This window comes from Oryzias latipes, chromosome 15 (genome assembly GCF_053564925.1).
Source record: "Oryzias latipes strain Hd-rR chromosome 15, Olatipes_Hd-rR_3.1".
Taxonomy (NCBI): Eukaryota; Metazoa; Chordata; class Actinopteri; order Beloniformes; family Adrianichthyidae; genus Oryzias; species Oryzias latipes.
In genome coordinates, this window is record NC_136251.1 from 15,379,851 (window position 1) to 15,399,373 (window position 19,523).

The window sequence follows — 19,523 nt, forward strand, 5'->3', positions numbered from 1 at the left end:
AAAGCCAATCTCTACCACCTAACATGAACTCTGCCAACATTATCCTTCTTCTAAAACCAGACAAAGACCCCACGAGTCCTTCAAGCTATCGCCCCATTTCTTTAATTAATGCAGATGTAAAAATTATCTGCAAAGCACTAGCACAGAGAATAGAAAAAGTCACTCCTCACATAATTGACTTTGATCAAACTGGATTCATCAAAGGCAGACACTCGGATGACAATGTCCGCAGACTCGTTAACATAATAGACTTTGCCACCATCAAAAACCAGGAAATGACTATACTATCACTGGATGCTGAAAAAGCCTTTGATAGAGTAAATTGGAAGTTCCTCATTGCTGCCCTCCATAAGTTTGGGTTTGGAGAATCATTCATCAATTGGATCAAAATATTATATCACAACCCCAATGCATCAGTTAGAACTAATAAACAGACTTCCAACAGGTTTTTTCTTGGAAGAGGAACTAGACAGGGTTGCCCACTCTCCCCCTCTCTTTTTGCAATATTTATCGAGCCTCTAGCTGCAGCAATAAGACAGAATGAGAGTATTAAAGGAATTAAAACCAAACACAGCCATCATAAAATTAGTCTCTATGCAGATGACATATTACTGTTTTTAAGTAATATACATTCTGTAAATGAAACGGCAACAATCATTAATGAATTCTCTTCTATATCAGACTATTCCATTAATTGGAATAAATCTGTTTTATTACCACTGAACAGTAATGCTGAGCAAGGACTCACAATACCAGTTAAATCAGGCAATATAAAATATCTAGGTATTTATTTTCCCCCCAAAATATCAGAACTGGTGCAGCTAAACTACACCCCATTACTGAAAAACATACAGGACGATCTAACACGCTGGACCAACCTGCCTTTGTCCCTTATGGGCAAGGTAGCCACGGTTAAAATGAAAATCTTACCCAAAGTTAATTATCTCTTCTCAATGATTCCCACACAACCGCCATTGAAATGGTTCAAAACATTAGACTCATCCATATCAAGCTTTCTATGGAACAATAAACCTGCAAGAATTAGTCTAAAAACTTTAAAATCTGCAAAAAGCTGTGGAGGATTAGAATTACCTAACTTCCACAATTACTTTCTTGCAAATAGATTACAATACATCTTAAAATGGTTAAAAAATAATCCAGAAACCAACTCATGGTTAGACTTGGAACAGGCGTTATGTGGAAAGATCAACCTGTCAGATCTTCCATTTATTAGTCAAATAGTTAAAAAACAGGATTGTTTCAAAAGTATTAATATAAATGCCACTTTAACAGCCTGGTGGGAATTTCTCAAAATATCAAAATCATCAATTCAACTGTGCAAAATGACACCCATCTGGAACAACCCAGACATCCTCATAAACAAAAAAAATTATCCACTTCCCAGCTTGGCAAGCAGGGGGCATAAAACAACTAGAGCACATAATTATTGATAGAAGATTCATAACTCCCCAGGAACTTCAAGACAAACATGGAATATATAACTTCTTGGAATATCAGCAACTTAAATCAATTATTACTAAAAAGTTTAAATACAGAGACAACGATTTAAAGCTACCAGATGTAGTTACCACTCTGATCAATTTCTCAATGAATAAAACTCTCTCCAAAATATACAAACTTTTATGTAATTTAGATAACAATATTTCACTTCCGACGACAAAATGGGATGCGGATTTGAGCATCAGCACAGATGAAAGTTTTTGGTCAGAACTTTGTCTAAACACCTTTAAAATGACAAAAAATCCAAATCTGCAGCTAATCCATTTCAAAACTCTTAACAGAATTTACTACACTGGACAGAGGATGTTCAAGATGGGTCTCAGTAACTCAGACATTTGTCAGCACTGTGACAGTAATCTACCCGACAATTACATGCATGCACTATGGTTCTGCACGCCTGTCCAGGCTCTCTGGCAGCAGGTATGTGCCGATCTATCAGTCTGGCTTAAGGTTTCAATCACAGCTTCACCGTCACTTTGTGTGCTTGGTGACATGAGTGCCATCGATGTAGAAGGAGGATTAGGCTCTATCATTTTCATAACTCTTTGCATTGCTAAAAAAACTATTTTAATAAATTGGAAAAGCAAAAAAAATATAAATATAAGTCAACACAGAAATCTGCTGCTTGATCATATCAGCTTGGAAAAAATGTCAGCCCAAAGTTCAAGTAACTTTGAAAGAATTTGGTCTCTCTGGTCTCCCATAGCTAACTCCGTGACTTAGGGGGTGGGGGGGGCATGGTCGTCGCTGCTCCTTGCCCTTCTGCCGTGGGCCGGGGTGGGGGTCGGGGGTGCGCGGTGGGGGGGTGGGGTGGTGGTCTGGCTTGGCTTGGGGGGGTGGTCCCTTTGCCTGTGCTGGGGGGGGTTGGCGGGGGGCGCTGCTCGGGGGGGGGGGGGGGGGGCAACGGCGCTGGATGGGCTTCCCGTCTACACCTGGGGCTGGGATCGGCCCTTCCCTGGCTCTGGGGCGGGACGGGACAACCCTCTTGGGGCCCCCGGTCGCTCTGGGTGTCATCCGCTTCGGCTGCGGGGTCTGGGGGTGGGGTGGGGTGGGGGTCTTGTCGGCCCTGTCCTGTGGGGGGGCATTCTGGGGGAAGGGGGGGGGGGGCACTATTGGTACGGGGCAGGGGGGGTTGACGGGTCGGGGTCTCCGCTGAGGCCATCGGTGGTTTCCCCGGCCGGTTGGCTGCCTCGGTCCCGTCGAGGCCTGACCAGAGCTCTTCTAGGGCCGGCGTTTGGGGGTGGGGGCCTGGGCTTGCTCCGGGGGGGGGCGGCGCTTTCTGGCTCCCCTCTCTCTGTGTGGGGGTGGTGGTGCTGGGCCTGGGGTGTCTGCGCCTCCGGGGGTGGGGCCCCGGGGCTGGGTGGGCCTGGCCCCCTTGCTGGGGGGGGGGCGGGGGACGGCTGTTTGACCACCGGGGGACAGTCTATCATCTGTCCCCAACTTACCCCCTTCCTCATATAACCTCATAATAGGGTGAGGGGGTGGGGGGCTTAGCCTGCGATGAGCCTTGGGGGGGGGGGTTTACTAGGCAGTGGCCCCCCTCCTGTGGTTGCCGTATGGAGTGGGCCCCCCCTCTTTCGGTTTTATTTGCACCTTAGACATGTAGGGCCTTTGGTAGGGGGGGTGCTTGGACATCACTGCCAGCAAGCAGCGGATGTCCTCCTAGCACCCTACCCGCCAATTTTAACCGCACCTTAGACATTTAGGGCCCCTTGGTGGGGAGGGTGAGGGGACGTCACTGTGAGTAATCAGGAGACGTCCCCTTAGTGCCCTACCCGCCAATTTTAACCGCACCCCCCTTAGTACACACACCCCTCCCCCCTCAATATATACATCCCAACATAAACACACACACATGCACACACACACTCTCTCAAACACACATACACGCACACACATTTTGCAAGGAAGGTGGGACCTAGGACCATCTGTCCCCTGCCTCTTCCCTGGTGGGGGGTACGGGCCCCTTTGCAACGGCGGCTGTGTCCCCGGGGTGCCGGCTTCCTGGGCCCGGCGGTGCTCTCTCCGCGCGGTGGGGGGGTTCACATTACATCTGAGCCGGGGGTGTTCGTGTCCCTGGGGGGTGGGTTCTGGTCCTTGCTCCTGAGTGCTGGGCCCCGCCAAATTTCCAACTGTGGCCGAGCCTGGTCGGGCCATATTTACAACACCCCTTGTGGGCCCTCTTTTTTCCCCGGGGTTCCCCCCTTCTGGGCGGGGGCGGCGGGCCCCTGCCTCGCTCCTCCCTGGACCAACCGTGGGCCGGGCGTATGGCTGCCTGGAGTGCGGAGTGGGTCTCCCTGGGGGGGTCCTGGCTCGTACCTGGGGTTGGGGCGGGGGGATGCCCGGAACTCCTGGGTGGTGGTGGGGTGCTCGTCTGGGGCTGTGGGCGTCCTTCTCCGGTGGGGCCCTGCGTTGGGTTCTCCCGGCGCGGCGGGGGGGCTGATCTCCTGGTTGGGCTGGGGCGGCGCCCTCTTTCCCTCCGTGCCTCCCTGCTCTCTGGCTCTGGGGACCTTGCGGCGGCCCTGCTGGCCCTGGCCTGGGTGGCGGGCTTGGTCGCCCGGGCGGCGGTTGTTCCCTGCCGGTTCCCGTGTGGCGTTGGGGGGATTCCGGCTGCCGCTGCTGGTGCGGTGGGGGTCTTGGGGTGGGGATGGCTGGGCACTCTCCCTCCTTCTTTTCACGTTCCACCATCCATTTTAGAAGAACATAAACACTCACCTGAGCACAGGTGTTAGCTCAACAGACTGAATGACTGAAATATTTCACACTAGTTGGTTTTAAGGCATAAGTATGCGTGTGAACACTATCTGTTTTGTGTACATGTCGACAGGTGGACATTTTTGCAACTAACAGGTGTGTTTATAACATTTGAGTGTGTGTGTGGACAGGCTCCGCCCTTTTTTTTTGTTTTTTTTTACATTTGAACCTTACCATAATGATTAACAACCAGTAAACTTGTTGCTTTATGCTGCTTCATGGTCTTATCCCCCTTCCCCTCCTATTATCACCCCCTACCCCCCCTCTCTCTAACGTCCCTCTCTCTTCTTCCCCTCTTTCCTTTTCCGTCCGGTCCAACACCAAAGATTTTCAGACATGTTTGAAATTAATAAAGTTTGGCCTCAATTACAAAAGGGGTTTATTCAGACATACCTTTGGTTTGTCTGAAGATTAATAACCCCTCTTGTTAAAGTAAAATATGTCCAACCCAAGAGGCCCTCAGCTCTCATCTGTCTGCCTAGCTGTTGGACAGGACAAGTTGGAGAAAAAAAAAAAAAAAAAAAAAAAAGCAGCGTGAAAAAATCCACCATCACCAACGGGTTTGGAAAAGCCGGTCAGCTGCGTGACGGAGAGAACAGCGAATGCTCAGGAGTGAATTTACCTCAGAGTCATAGTGACACTAGCCCATCTATTTAGAAGCTCCGTAATATACGAGATGATCTTTTAAACGTACTTTTATTATTGTTATGTCATGGTTATTATGAAGCGCCTGTTCAGTCATTTTATTTTTAATCTGTGTGGTCAGTGCTTTTTTGTGGCAGAACGAAGCCGGAAGAACGGTTAGGTGAAGGTTAACAGGCGCTAACAACAACATTTAGCCTGGATGAACATGAATCGATGTGGGAAAAGCTGCAATCTGCAGCTTGGCTGCATGTAAATATGTGGGAATAACATCAGCCTTTATATTGTCGGGACACGACTGGAAACACAAACGCACGTGATTGTTTGAACAGTTTCTAAGGACTGAGCGGAATTTTGCTTTGAAAAGCTCACACCGCCCCAAAGCCGCCGTGTGAGCTGGAGACATGGTCCTCTGCACGGACACGATTCGCTCCGTCCACCGGCAGCCACTCGCAGCGATCGGACGCAATGGGGACGAAGCGCTACTCTCTGGAGCCGCCCTCACGAGGCGTGTCGGAGAAGATAAGAAGGGGAGACGAGTAGCCCGCGGGGCGAGGGCGGAGCGCATAGGCGTCTGCAGAGCAACAGTGTGTCACTGTTGTTTAAGGAAACTTCTGGCGCGCGCTTTTCAGTCGCCGCTGCTTCATTTAACTGGTGTGTTTTTTTAACCAGCCCTGTTACTACCATAATGCTGCCGCGGCACAAGCGGAAGGAGAGCTGCTCTCCTGTTCTCCTCTCCATCCACTGCTGCTCCTTGCTCATTCTTTAAACACTGACAACAGTGTGGCGACCCAGGGGTTAGCCCCGCCTTAAGCCCCTAAGACTTATGGGAAATGGGGAATCGCGGGTGTAAATTTCCTCATCATAACTGAGGGATGTAATGTTGATTATATGGTTACTGTTTGTAATTTTATGTATGATACCCCAATTGTCAATAAGTAAAAAAAAACAAAAAAAAAAAAAAAAACAAACACAACTGAGGAACTTGTAGGTGCATGCTGTTTGGCAGATGTGGGTATCTTCAAATACATGAGCTGATGCTATGCTGACTCCTCCCACAGTGAAGTTAAAAGCTGCATCCAGTCTGTGAGTCAGGACATGCTATGTCAGGCTGACCGCGACGCCCAATGCATGTGGCTTGTACGCTGATGCGGCTTATATATGTAAGAAGGAAGCTCAACATGTGAAAATGTGTGGGTGCGGCTTGTAAATGGGTGTGCTCTATAACACGGAAATTACGGTAGGTTTATCAGTAAGTAACTGTGCTAAAAAACAGATCTCTGTTGCTTGTAAATCATAGAAAATTACATTGTATTTTTTTTAAAGATGTTTTTTTAATTATATTGGGGGGAAAAACAGAGTACTGCTTTGCAGCGCTACAAAAGAATTATACTTTTGAGAAATAAAAGGCAAAAGACAACTTAAGTCAAAGTTTTATTTAAGGTCTCACACAAAAAAAGAAATACAAAAGTTAAAATCATAGAGAGGGACATCTTCTCAGTGTTTAGTGACCTTGATTTTCTTTATTCTTTGCCGTATTACTCATTCATTTGTTCTTTGTTTGTTCTGCGCGTTCACATTTTGCTTTTGTCTGCATCAGAACTTTCTTTTAGTCCCCCATTCCCTTGACATTAAGCCTTTGCAGCCCTCTTTTGTTAGAATTTGTTCGTTTAATAAAAAGACTTATGAAGATAGTGCTATTGAAGACACACGGGTAATTGTTTCGGCGCACAGTGACTCACTTTTCCCTCGTTTGTTCAGACCTTCTTCCCAGTTTCTAAGTCCTTATTTTAATTAATCGACAGTCTTGTGTGGCGCTGGTGTGTGACCCCCCCACTCAACACATCTAAAAACAGTAGCGCTCTGAGATGGCTGAGATGTAAAACTTGTGTTTATAGGGGATGGATATTGTGTAAGTAGACAAATTAACCCTTGTGCTATCTTAGATGACCCCACCCTTACATTTAAGTGTTCTCCCTACCATGACAAAGGTGGATAAAGGTGGAAAGCTTTCATGAAATCCATGGTCACCAGTGAGGTTCACAAATCATTAAATAAAAAATGTTCAGCGCACTATCTAGTGGGTCTAGATGACCCAACTCCTAATGGTAAAGTGCCTAGGATAGCATAAGGGTTACAAGCCATCCAACCTTTGTCTAAAGGTTTACCCAAGTCACTGGTGTCTTTAGGTCACGTGTCTAGAATGTTAGTGACATTCCAAAGCACCAGCATATACAGCAACCTACTACATTTATTATTTTTCCATGTAATTATGCAGAAAGACCCCATTCTTGTTATCACGGCAGGATTCTGACTGTAAATGGCGTATACTTATATAGCACTTTTCCACCATCCTTGACGGCCCAAAGTGTTGCACAGTCATAGTCCTATTCACCCATGCACACATTAACACAGGCTCCTCTGCGGAACACAGGCGCCAACCTATAACCACCGGGAGCAATGTGGGGTTCGGTGTCTTGCCTAAAGACATTTGGACACATGGGGGGAAAGGCAGAAACCTAACCTGCGATTACTTAATCAGAAATAAAACGCTCTACCTCTACCAACTCCTTTTAATACTTTATGGTATCAAAAGAGTGAAATGGCTTCAATACAGCAGTAGTATCAGACACTAACAAACAAACTAACATAACAGGGGGTGTTATTGTGGCAAACATGAGCCCTCTTCACTACATCGCAATCACAATTAAGGTATTTTGTAAAGCCACTTAAAAGTTTATAATACAGGTGAGTCATGCACAAACTGAGACCTAAATGAAGCTGAAAAATTGATAAATCTATCAAGTCCTTGATTTTCATGAAATTAAAGTTTTTTTTCCTCCTGCATCAGACTTACTTTGTTTTTGTTTGTGATAAACAGTACAAAATGCTTCTTTAAATGCATAATTATAGGTTGGATGACCATGTTCATTTATATAAGCATGGTAATAAACTATATGCATCCACCAATTGAGTCTGTTAAATTATGCATTGTTGCCTGGAAACAAAACCAATGTCTGCAAAAACAATTTCTGCTTTCTGATCAGAACCTTATCGCTTACAGAACAGTCTGTATTGAGAGAAGGCTGCACTTTACAAACTCTTACATAACTCATGGGAAATTATACAAATTTGCCGGTATTTATTTTAGAAAATGTCAAATACACAAAGATTTCTGGTAGTAGGGAAGGAAAAACAATAAATTTGGTTAAACTTTTCAAGTTTGCTGCGGTTGATGCACCTTATTGATGGTGCACTAATCTCAGCTTTAAACCTTAGTTGTTTCAGTGCTGAGGGTGGAAAGAAATTTAAGCTGGATTCAAATGAAATATAGAAAAGTGATGACTCCAAAAAGCAAGACAGTTGTTGTTTACGTTTCAGCATATCCCTTCAGTGGTTGCAACAGTAAATCAGCATTCACTGATTCACACAGGTGGTTTGGCAGAGATTTTTCAATTCAATTCAGTTATATATACAGCCCGATATTACAACACGGTTGTCTCAACGGGCTTCACTAATTGTACAAAACATACAATCAGTTACATCATATAAAAGGTGATTGCTAAACTGAGCTATACAGATTAAACTAAACTGGGTATCCCTGCCCTTTAGTCCCTCCTTCTCGGCAAGGAAAAACTCCTAATAAAAGATTCCGGGGGAAAAAAAAGAAGAAAGCTCAAGGATGTCCACATGAAAGAGGGATTCTCTACCAGGACAGACAGGCAATGTACCAGGACTGTTAGAGAAGAGTTAACTTATCTCTACAACTCTATAACTACATGTTTTAATAGTGTAGCAGATGGACTTCATCCAGATGGAACTGGGGGAATTTCTATGGCCTTTCCTGACACAACTTTGTATTTTATCCGGGCAGGGGACCTGCACAGGGGGACCCAGACTTAGGTAGTAATGTGAAGGGCCTTGCCCAAGGTCCCATACTGGATTGATGCATTGTTTTTAAAGAAACTTTTTACTGTTACAAAACATCGTCCCACTTTTTCCCCACTCGCAACTTCACTGCCGTGATGGTGACATTTAGTGTTGAAACTTCAATGAAGTAAAAGAGGCGCAAAGATTTACTATTTACTAGTGATACTTGGGTCACAGTTTGATAACAGTTCAATGTGTGTATTGTACCAAAGATGAACAAACAAACTTTTTTGCCCCACAAATTATATTTATCAATTTCGCTAAAAGGCAAAACAAACCAAAACATAACAAATTCAAGTGCATAATTCTTAATTAACACTGACATTATTGTAGAAAAGCATCTAAACAGAACATTTTTACTAACTTTAAATGATAGGGGTGTAACAATTCCTTTTAACAACAATTTGATTCAGATAATAATTTGTGGTTGGCAAAAATATTTATTGTAGATATTGATTCATTTTGACTGATCTGATTTAATCCGATTCACTGACCTAAAATTGATTCAGGATATCTTTAGCCAAAAATGTAACCAGTGTGACTCAGAGATGAATACTGAACAGTGCAGGTGAAGTTTCTAGAATCCTTTTATTTCTTGCAAGCTAATGAAGTGTAAATTAAATACGTGGATAAACAAAAAGGTACAGAAGATTTAATGCCACATCCACTCAAATTTTAGTTTCATGTAGGTCAGCCCACTGTTGTTTGTCTACATTAAAATAATACAAAGCAAACATTTTTAGAACATTCTAACAATGTGGACATCCCTCAGCTTTCTTCTTTTTTTTTCTGGAATCTGTGTTTTTTTTGCTTAAGAAGTTTTTCTTTACTGAGAAGGAGGGTCAAAGGGCAGGGATGCCCAGTTTAGCTTAGTCTGTTTAGTTTAGTTTAGTTTAGCAATTAGCTTTTGTAGTTTATAATGGATTTAATGTTTTGTACAAGTACCAGTATGAAGCTTGTTGAGACAGCTGTGTTGTTTCCACACATTGGACTGGATGGACTGATCATTCTATTCCATCTGTGGAAGCTTGCTTAAGCCTAAAATCAGTTTGCTGCCTAAAAGCAATACTTTATAGAAACTACAGCAGACAAAATAAAAATAAATTAACCTCTAATGTTTTAATTGTTAGAAAATAATAAATATATTAAAACATCTAAGAAAACTGCACTTTTTTAACTGGCGCCAAAAACGAAAGTTTCTGAGTGAATAATGCAAATCAAAAGTTCTGGTATTGTTTTTAATACTATGATATAAAGATACATGTAAACTACAGACATAAACAGCATTATGTGCCATTAAAGAGATAAAGACGTTCTTCAAAGAAGATTCATTCTTTAACTGACTGAGTAATCCAACAACTGAGTGAGCAATACTGTGACGCGAGAACTGCTTAGAAGCTCATAGTTTGACATATTTTTCACCTGGCTTTCCCAGATAATGACTGTGAACAAGCCATTGCCCTAACAAGCTAATTATTGTTATCCAGCTCATCGTCTGCTTGTGGAAACAGAAAGTTTGTTCTTGCTTGTATGTGGCAGCTGAATGCGTCATTGCACACAACTGTTTCATCAGCAACATCTTTCACAACGGATGTGTCCAAACTGACAGAGGGTCACTTCCACAAACTAGTTTGTTCAATTATGCATGCTCTGACTCAGCAAATGGCTTAAACAATGCAGGGATATTATGTCCATACAGAGTTGTCTCTTTGAGTGTGACAATCTAACAAAACAGTCTTCTCTGATGCAGCTGAACACCACTCAACAGTCGTTCGACTTGGGAAAAATCACTTTAGGTTTCATCACTGGGTTAATTAACGTGATCCATAGTGGCGGCATCTGTCTTGGCATGTTCTACAGCACCTGAGGTCAGAACTTTACGTCATTGTGACAGCCCCCTCCCTCCAGGGCACCCACAGCAGCTGCTCCCCCCCCCCCCTCTCAGCACCTTTGAATCGCCCTGCTGTTCACCAGCCTGCATGGGGGAAAAGCTGCATCAGCTACTGAGTGAAACGATGATGTGCATCGTGGCTAACAATTTCCACGCCAACATCTCCACCTCCCCCCTCCTTTCTCTCTTACACATGAATGCACACACACACACATCTCTTCAGTAAATCTGTCCACACACTTCAGCTGCAACCTTCGGAGGCTCAAGAACACTGATTCGATCTGTATACAGGAATCCTTCATTGTTGGATAGAACTCAAATCATTCTGCTGTGCTGCTGACGGGAAAATTACCACCCTGAATGCCAAATACACACATTTTTATCTGCATAATCATCTTCCTCCACAGTTCTTTCACTGCTCTTCCTCTTTTTACCTCTCAAGAGCTATTTAGCCATTCCTAATAGAGGCTTATCAGCAAACATGGTTGAAGCGCCGCAGCCCACTCACACGCTTATGTTTCACACTAATATGTTTGAATTTTTCAAGGTGAAATGAATCAGCCGGTTGGTAAGCTGGCAAGCATAACGGCTCGCTGAACGGCAGCCATGGCAACCTAAAAACTTTCTTTTAAGAAAATGCACCTCATAATTTCTACCCAGATAGACCTTTGATTAAATCCACTGCCTTTAAAAACATTTGAAAAATATACATTGCAGATTCACTATAGTTTATTTTCAACAGTTCCAAGATAAGATGAAAACCCGAACAACTTTAATTGCAGACAAAAATCTGAAATGTACCAACCCTTGGAGTTGAATGTCTCACATTTAATGAGCAGATGGGCAATTTTTTCTTTGTCCTGCTAACCAGCTGTTTGAACTTGTCACATTAAAGGTGATCTCCTGAAACAAATGTCATTGGATGCACATGTCCTTAAAGTTGACAAAAGGAAATGCCACCCTATAAATGTTCCTGCACGAATGGCAATTACAATATATTTAGTTTACCAGCAGTGGCTTGTGTCACAAAGTTGTTCTTTAGTACACTTAATATGCGAGAGTGATTCGGACACATCTGTGTAAGGCTGTAATTCACTCCTGTTAATGTAGTTCAAGAGCCTGAGTTATCCTAGGGGCATTTGTCTGTCTTCCATGGCAGACAAGTCCTAGATGACAAGCCAGACTGAGAGTTATTCAAGATTTCATGCTGAACAGGAGTACAGAGAACCCAGCCAAGTAAATTGGCTCAACTCCCTTTACTCTGTAATGATCAGGTAAAGGCTGACTTGAGTACACTGCATATATTCCCCAACTTTCTTCAAGAGGGAAAGGATATCTTTTTTTTTACCTTTTGTAAAATTTACAGTCAGAATCTCAGTTAAATTGTATTTTTACATATTTCTCAATTCAATCTCCATTTTGCACTCATCCCCCCCCCCCTCTTTTATTGTATCTGCCTAAGCAAAAAGAGCAAAACTAAAAAAAATCTTTTGTGTTGGATCGAGTTTTCCATTGCGTTATAAAACTTGGAAAAACTATAATTACAATCTGGCACCATAAAAAAGGCAGACAGGTTGATAAAGACCACTGTTAACTATTGACCCCTGTGTTTTTAATTCTTCAAGCTCCGTATTAAAAGAAAGCGCATCTATTTACTAAAAAATACCCAAAAATGTGTGATTCTCAAAAACAAAAGTCAAATTCAATGTAAAATGCCAGTAAGGGGGGGATCCTTCTCTCAACACATGAACTTTCTTCTTTCATGGCATGGTCTATATTTGCAGTATATTTGAAGTTGTAGCTTAAGGTTATGTTCTCCTCTTTAAAACCCCCATTGGAAGATAAGTTTAAGTACTTTCCAATGCTTGAAACTATCCTGGAGTGAACATAAAAACAGTCATTTGCCTTGGAGCAAGCTGGCATGTTTCAGGGAGATCAAATTCTACACTAAAAGTCAAGTTTTTGAGTAACCCAATGATCACAGAGAACACTGTGCTAGACTCTTATAGACGGGTGCAAAATGTTTGTCATAAGAAATGATTTTATGAGGAACTTTCCAATGTTATTTGGTCCGTAACAATTAATACACTTGTTACAGCATTACTAAAAGCTGAAAAACACGTGCTTTAAGAGATAAGAGATGTACCTAATTGATTTGAAGACTTGGCTGGAATTGATTTTGAACTTTATCATGATTTTTTTTTATTTAAGACTTTTACAAAATGGAAATTAATCCAGTAATTGAATTGAATTTAGGTGAATAAGAATAAAGTCTGAAAATTGGTTGTGATTGTGAATCAATCAATCAATTTATTATTTGTATAGCACTTACAAAAGCAGAGGCAACCAATGTGCTTAACATAAAATCAAATAAAATCAGAAACAATATGACACAATAAAATAAATTAAACAATGAAAGCAATAAAACAATAAAATTAACAAGCTGACCCACTAAATCCGCTCCCCAGAGCTAAAAGTAAAAAGATGAGTTTTAAAAGTTTCTTAAAGTTACTGGCGGATGTGGCAAACCTCACATAAAAGGGAAGGGCATTCCAGAGTTTAGGAGCTGTCATAACCAACGGCAATAGGTGTATATTGACGAAGATTTTGGTAGCTATTTCTCATTTCCTCTAACTTGAAAGTCACCTTTTTTACCTGTTGAATGTATCAAACCATGTGTGCACTTGCCACCCAAAATGGCGGACAATGTGTGATGTCTACAGTTCACTTTTTTTGCTTTTTTTTTTTGAAGCAAAGACTTTTTATCTTTAGTTTTTTGTGAGATTGTCTTTGTGTGGATTTTTTTTTGCATTACTCTATCAAACCAGAAAATATCAGCTCTCTCCTACACGAAATGCTTTACTGTTAATTGTTGGCTTAGTCATACTGGCCTCTGCTTCTTTCTCTGCTCATTAGTCACCACTAAAACTACCCTTTTAGTACCCTTTTGATAAATATTTTTTTTTGCTATCCACCATTGCAACTCTTTCAAACTTTTATTTAAAACAATTATTTGATTTTTCATCTTGTATTTTCATCACTAATATAATTGATTTTATATTCTAAGATTAGAATTTTTTTTTGCCATGAACAGCAGCAAGGAAAAGAAAGAAAACCATGCTAGTTCATCAGTGTCTTCAGACAGCTTTTCTTTGACAGGGTGAGTTATTTCTGCATTCAGTAAATGAGCCACTTTTCTGTGTACTGGAAGGAGTGTTGTCATGACACCGAGATGCCCATGTGTGGTTCTGGCGGTGATAAATAGCAAAGAGTTTCCAAAAACATTTTTAAAGTAACTTTGTTTCCGATGGTTCATTCTGTTTTTCTTGTTTTGTTTTTGTATGAATGCAGAAAAAAATATTTTAGATTTTTAAAACCAAGCAGTGCAGGCTTTCCTGCAGACTGCTTTTCAGCCCAGGGGCTGATTTAGAAAAATCGCCTCTCAATCATGTTTTTTCAGATTAAAACAGTTTGTTATGTTTTGATCAAAACAGTTTGCTAAACGTATTAAAGAGGAAATCTAATCACTTTATATAAATTCTATTTTTTTCGATTAATCCTCCAAATTATTTAGGAATCATGCAGGAGTGCGTCCTGCAACAGACCGGTGACGTGTTTAGGGTGTACTTCACCCTCGCTCAACATTAGTTGGGTTGGCTTATGAGAGAGATTCAGAGGGTTCTGATGATGGATGGATGGACGGACGGACGGACGGACGGATGGATGGATGTCACTAATTCCTTATGTGATCACAACATGAAACTAAAACTTTAAAAGCAATTGACTTAACTAATAATCTGTTGCTGTCATCCCTACAATGTTGAATAGAATCCATTTAACATAAACAGTTGATCAACGCTAAAGTACCGTAAAGGATAGATAATAAAATAATTAAACAGAATACCAAATATCAAGAATACCAAAATCATATAAATAAACAACCTGGCATCATCTTCTTTGCCTTCTACCCTGTGATTTCACTCTTGTCAGCCTGATGTGAGTTTAGTGGCCTTTTGTTTTTTGGTTGTCATAATCTTTTTTCAGGTGTTTGCCTGACAGTCAGAACAGCTTCAAGTTGTCTTCTATCCAAAGCTGTCTTCATTTAAGTTAATCTCTCTTAGCGTTTGTTTGTCTGGCTTCCAATTTGTAGTGACGGGCAGATGAAGCTTCATGAAGCATCGAAGCCTTTCATCCAATTGGGTCACTCCAGTGCAATGCTTTATAAAGCTTAATTTGCTCTAGCAGGAGATCTAGTGGATGCAATAAATATCAGTTGAATTTAAAGTGCAGCATTTTAAGAAAAAATAAATAAATAAAGAATAAATCATCATTTTCAGCTCCTCCCCAGAATGAAGCAAACCTCTGTGCACACAGCGGATCACCCCCCACCCGGGACCGGTACATGCTGTGGATCCTCATATTAGAGCATGAGATTACTAAATAAACCGTTACAGGCTTAAAAAACATATAGGCCCAATTATTCTAAAAAACAAAGATGAATCTCTCCAGACTATTGTCTATCGTGGGTTATCTTTAGAATGTAACTTCCACGGTAAATGAAGAGCCACTGTGGGTAATAATTGTGCTTATGCAACATTGGTCAATGATTATTGTTTATGGGATACATTGATTTTATTTAAAAACAACAGGTTCCCCTAAATCTCGCTGAATGGAGCTGGAGGAATTCATGTCGCTGTTAAAAGTCATGGCACAATCTGAACTACTTCATGATTCAGTCATGTGGTACAGCCCGGCAGGGAAGCTTCGGATGTAATCCTTTTCAGTTCCTACCCAAAAGGAAACAAGCCTCGATATGCGCTTCACAGAAACTCCTCCTCCACTACTCGCCACACGCCCCGAAGCCTCAATACAGAACGTCACGTCACCTCCAATTTGTCTTTGTTGTGTTATTTATTGATTTATTATTTTTTATTCTGTATTTGTCTCTTGTTTGTTCATTCATATTCCTGCTCAGGTACATTCATTAAGGATTTTAGTTTGGTCATCTGTTATTTTGAGTCCTTCACTATAGTTGTCTGTGTGCCATTCAATAAAACGAAAACAAAAAACTGAATATTTGTTCATCCTTGCCACCTGGAATGTTTTCCATTTTGTGAATAAGGTTTTTTTCTGACCTAACAGAATTAACTCTGGTAAAGTGGCTGGTCTAGTTGAAGAGAGCTGAAGTCATCTTTAGGCAGTTTTCACCAAATGTTCAATCATTAGATACAACAAGGCATGCAAAATGCATTGAGAGATTGATTTTAAACCACATCATTTGTTACCATCACCAACTCAAGCAGACCTTAAGACAATGTTATTTCTTAGCTTTACACATTGTCCTCACTCACTTGGAAAAACCAACATTTGCTAGGACGCTGTTAATGCAGTGAATATTTATGGTTTTCAATATAAGTGAAAATATTTATAGCTTTCCAGCTTTTCTCTGTAAATTCAGACTTTTTTCCCGTTTGTTTTGTTTTTTGTTACTGTAAAAGATGTCCAGAGAGTCTGTGGACAATTTGAGATTGATCTTTTTGGAAAAATAACTGATGTCAAATAAAATACTGAATATAGGAATTTAAGAGCAATTGAGCTTGGTGCTTTTGACATTGTCGTAATGCTTAGTTTTTCATGCCCATCAAAACAATCTACCAAAAGGGCGTGTGGCTTGTTGAAACGGTTTTTACGGTTCAGTTCACTTCAGTCACAACAATATGTTTCTCATGACAATATGATGGAATTATAGTAGAAGCTAATGCCATGTTGTAGTCGCAGAAATTAACTACAAGAAAACAATCTGTTTAATATTTTGCAGTGAGTAACTAGGGAGATGTGGCATACCGATTTGCTGCTGACAGGAGAAAGGTGCTAAATGGTTAATCAGTTTTATACCGAGGTCCGGGTAAATACTCAATTCTAAATGGCTGCTGGGTGTCAATTGATCCATAGTAATAAAGAAGTGTTGGTCACATAGCTTAAATGTTCTGTATCACTGCGCTGGCTTCTTTAACCTTTGTGCTATCCTATGACCCCACCCTTACATTGACGTGTTCTTCCTACCATGACAAAGGTGCATAAAGATGAAGAGGATTTCATGTAATCCATGGACACCAGTGAAGATCACAAAACATTGAAGAAAAAAGGTTCAGTGCACTGTCTAGTGGGTCTAGATGACCCAACTCCCAATCTTAAAGTGCCTAGGATAGCACAAGGGTTACAACATACTTATGCTTCAGTTTCACGACAAAAACAAGCATAAGAGGTGAACTTTCGCTCTAAACTGATGCTTTATCTAACCCATCGTGACGATCAGCATATCGCTTACTCTTGCCGCAGTCGAGTTCGGTGCTGGCACTGGGGGCATGTTACCGTGGCAACGTGCCGCACAACTTAGCAAACAGTCCGCTTTTTGTTAAAAAAGTACTGAGTAGCGCAAGAGAAATTTCGTCGGCCATTTTCCCTTATTTGATAGACTGTTTGTGTCAAAACTCAAAAGTTGTTTTTAAAGTTTGCTACAATTAGCACTTCTAAAAACAAAAACAAAAAACATTTTCTGTTCCCAGAAATAATTATCAAGTCCTTCTAACCAGCAGATGTTTTTTAAGTGTCCAACACATTTTGACATCTTTAAATCTGCTCATTTTTTCATCTTTGAGCCAAAAATGTATAATAATGCACATATATTATTTGTAGATGCAAAATGCATTTACATTTTTACAGACACAAATTACTTGTGAAGGGAATATAACTCCACAGAATTTCTATTTTGCTAAAGGAGACTAAGCTGCTGTCTGAACTGAACTAATTGAAGGACATGTTGACTTTATTCATATTGTGAAAACAATATACTCCTTGCAGTCCAGGACTGTTGTGGGGCCTAAAAGGCTTACAGTGGTGATCATACAAAGAAATAGGGTATCATTTAGATGGGCCTTACTGCTAATTATTACCATCATGTTCAATAAAATGCAAAAATAAATCCACAATGTTCATTTTAATTATGCATAATCAACTGCAGAAAGACTTTTGTGTGTATATCACATTGGAAGGTGAAGACACACTAGGGATACTGTCAAACTGCTCATTCGTGTGTGTTCGGGCAATGCTGCAGGCTGCTTTGTTTGTAAACAATCTTTGATCTAAGTGGAAACAGGTGCTGCTCGTTAACGAGACATAATGTGAGGAAACAGCTTCATCCACGTCGTCTGGAAAATGGTGGACACTGCTTCTAAACCAAATGTCCAATCATTGTAGTTCCTGTAGGTTTGGAAAAACCCAAACGTAAAGGAATTCATCTTGATAAGCTTTACACGTTTTAACCAAATCGTTAAATAGAGCACAACAATAGAGAATTAGCTGATTCTCTGTTAAGTGACCCCTCTCCCCTTGAGTTCCAAACAGAAACTACCCAGAGGTTCCAAGAAGGCCAAATCCCATGCACTTCTATTATAAAACAGCCATGACTCAGTACATATACTGTATGTATCATAACAATAACAGTGCAAGAAAAACAATTCTTACCTGTTTTCAATATGTTCTCGCTAATTTTTTATTATATTTTTCCTGTACAGTAAGCCAGTGTTTTTCAACCAGTATGTCGTGGCGCATTAGTGTGCTGTGGGAGATGGTTAGGTGTGCCGCGGGAAATTATGTGATCTAAAACATGTATCATCATCAGAATATCAGCTCTCTGTTCATCAAAAAGGGGGCAGGTTTCACACTGACATGTTTGCCTACAGCTTTGTGGAACTATTCAATATAACTACAGCGGAACTCTTAGCATCTAATGCTGTGTTCACACACAGCGATGCTCGCTGCGAAATGTATTACTACAAGCTTGCCATGTGTGGGAGGAGCTACCAGCTAATGTTTTTTGCCTGATAACTACATGGAGTAGTGTCTGTGTTAGCCCTTGTGCTATCTTAGATGACTCCACCCTTGCATTGACGTATTCTCCCTACCATGACAAAGTAGGATAAAGGTGGAAAGATTTCATTTAATCCATGGACACCACTGAGGTTCACAAACCATTGAAGAAAAAAAGGTTCAGCGCACTGTCTAGTGGGTCTAGATGACCCAACTCCCAATGTTAAAGTGCCTAGGATAGCACAAGAGTTAATCTCATTTACAATGAATGGAAAACAGGGATGATGTTGAGAGATCAGGTTTATTTATTTTGAAGAGCTCTACAAAAACATCGGTATAATCACGTCTCCATGTTTTGGGATTATTCAGATTCTCCCTGTTCAGTGAGCTTCTGCTGTGTCTGAAAGACAACCACTTCTTCTGTGTTTCCATTTCTGTTCCAAGTTACCCAGAGAGGGAAGAAATATAAACAAGTATAAAATCAGGGGACCTCTTTTATTATTGTCTCAATGAAATTTAAGAAAAATATAAAGTTCAGGAGGCCCAAGTAGGCTATCTTTCCATCCAGCAGCTCTCTGTGCGGTCTCCAGCTTGCCTCCTGGGAGCCGCATTTCGAGATCGATAGCTCCCGCCCCACGGGTCCTGTGACAGACCAGATAGTCTGTCGCCTTTGCCCAACAGTAGCCGGGACGGGTTGCTAAAATCCTGCTGCCCTGAAAGGCAGGTTAAGAAAAGGGATTGAAGTTCAGGAGAACTATGGATTGATTCACTCTGTTGGATGTGTTTTCTACGGTGGCTGACAGGGCTCACATTACATACAAAAGAAAAAACCAGGTGGTGAGGTGGCTCGGGCATCTGGTCCAGGTCCAGGGTCCAGATGTTCTGGACATGTCCCACTAGACAGAAGCCTAGGACT